Below are 2446 nucleotides of genomic sequence, written 5' to 3'. Positions count from 1 at the left end.
TACATCCACGTTGATGGAGACTTCAACCCACGAAGGGTAACGGCTGCGCGAGTCCACGGAGGGCTCCACCCATGAAGGGTCCACGAAGAAGCAACCTTGTCTATCCCACCATGGCCATTGCCCACGAAGGACTTGCCTCACTAGCAGTAGATCTTCACGAAGTAGGCGATCTCCTTGCCCTTACAAACTCCTTGGTTCAACTCCACAATCTTGTCGGAGGCTCCCAAGTGACACCTAGCCAATCTAGGAGACACCACTCTCCAAGAAGTAACAAATGGTGCGTTGATGATGAACTCCTTGCTCTTGTGCTTCAAATGATAGTCTCCCCAACACTCAACTCTTTCTCATAGGTTTTGGATCTGGTGGAAAGAAGATTTGAGTGGAAAGCAACTTGGGGAAGGCTAGAGATCAAGATTCATATGGTAGGAATGGAATATCTTGGCCTCAACACATGAGTAGGTGGTTCTCTCTCAGAAATGGTAAGTTGGAAGTGTAGGTTCGTTCTGATGGCTCTCTCTACGAATGAAGAGGAGGTGGAGGGGTATATATAGCCTCCACACAAAATCTAACCCTTACACACAATTTACCAAACTCGGTGGGACCGAATCATTAAACTCGGTCGGAACGATTTAGTAAACCTAGTGACCGTTAGTGATTTTCGGTGGGACTGACATGCATCTCGGTGAGACCGATTCGGTTAGGGTTAGGGCATAACGTAATCTCCGTAGGACCGATTACACAAACTCGGTGAAACCGATTTTGGTAATAAGCTTTCCAGAGAGTTGGTCAGGTAAACTCGGTGGGACCGATTTGCTCTTTTCGGTGAGACGGAAATGTTACAAAAAGGAAACAGAGAGTTTACATTGCAATCTCGGTGGGACCGATCGCTCACTTCGGTTAGACCGAAACATTACGAAGGGAAACAGAGAGATTGCAACCCCATCTCGGTGAGACCGAGATCCCTATCGGTAAGACCGATTTGCTTAGGGTTTGTGGCAGTGGCTATGACTTTTGGAATCGGTGGCGCCGGATAGAAAGAATCGGTGTGACCGATTTTGGCTTTGGGTTTAGGTCATTTGTGGATGTGGGAAAGTAGTTGAGGGTTTTGGAGCATATCACTAAGCACATGAAGCAAGAGGCTCATTAAGAAACACCTCATCCCTTCTTGATAGTATTGGCTTTTCCTATAGACTCAATGTGATCTTGGATCACTAAAATGTAAAATGAAGAGTCTTGAGCTTTTGAGCTTGAGCCAATCCTTTGTCCTTAGTATTTTGAGGGATCCACTTTCATCATCCATGCCATGCCATTCATTGAGCTTTCCTGAAATAATAGTCTTGGAATAGCATTAGCTCAATGAGCTATATGTTGTTATGAATTACCAAAACCACCTAGGGATAGTTGCACTTTCAATCTCCCCCTTTTTGGTAATTGATGACAACATATAGATCAAAGCTTCGACAAATGATAATAAAATTTAAATAACATCGTCGCTTTGAGAAGTATGTGATAAGCTAGAGCTCCCCCTAAATTTGTGCATAGTTTTAGATTTGCTTTGGACTGCAAATGCACAATGAATTAGGCTCATGAGTTACTCTTACATGTCACATACATCTTGGTGGAGCGCTCAAAATAATAAACAATGAATACATGCACTCATCACCAAGCATAGTGAGTGATCACATAAGATAGATAGGATAATATCAAGCATGCATAAGTGTAGCTTATGATCAAACACATGATCATCAATGTCTCACAAGCATAGTATCTCAACCAAAAGCAAACAAAGATTGAAAACCCACCAAATAAAGCAAGAGAGAACAAAAGCAACACACACTCTCTCTCTCTCGAAGCCTATGATCTATACATTTTCTCCCCCTTTGGAAACAAGTTACCAAAAAGTTCATAGAAAATGCATAGTGCTAGATCGACTCTCAGGCTTGATCTTCTGGTGGTGGTGTAGAGATGGCTCCTTGGATGAATGCTTCAGTTGAAGTGGATGGACCTGGAGGAGTTGGTGCTGGAGCTGGTTGCACTGGAACTGTAGGGGCAGTGGCTGGTGCTGAAGTTGTTGCTCTAGTGTCTATCACTGGCACTGCAACTGACCTCTGGGCTCTGGGCACTCTGGCAAACACATTGGTGGTAGTCTTGCCCTTCCTCTCCTGCATGTCATCCTGCAGCTGCTCCACAACTGACTGAATCTCAGTTACCTTGACATCTAGATCATAGAATTTTTGTTCCATGATTCTTTCCAGGCTCTCCTGGTTTTGAGTTAGGGTGGCCAACCCCTTCTCAATCCTCAGAGATGATGCTATCAAGTAACCAAGATGCTCCTATTTGGTTTTCAAGAAATATTCAGATGCCTCCTCTTGAGTTGGCATCTTGGCAGCCTTCTCCCTCTTTGACTTCTCCTTCTTCTCCTGAGCTTGAACTGATTGCATCTCTC

This window comes from Triticum aestivum, chromosome 1B, assembly GCF_018294505.1.
Source record: "Triticum aestivum cultivar Chinese Spring chromosome 1B, IWGSC CS RefSeq v2.1, whole genome shotgun sequence".
Classification (NCBI taxonomy): domain Eukaryota; kingdom Viridiplantae; phylum Streptophyta; class Magnoliopsida; order Poales; family Poaceae; genus Triticum; species Triticum aestivum.
This window is presented reverse-complemented; position numbering follows the sequence as displayed.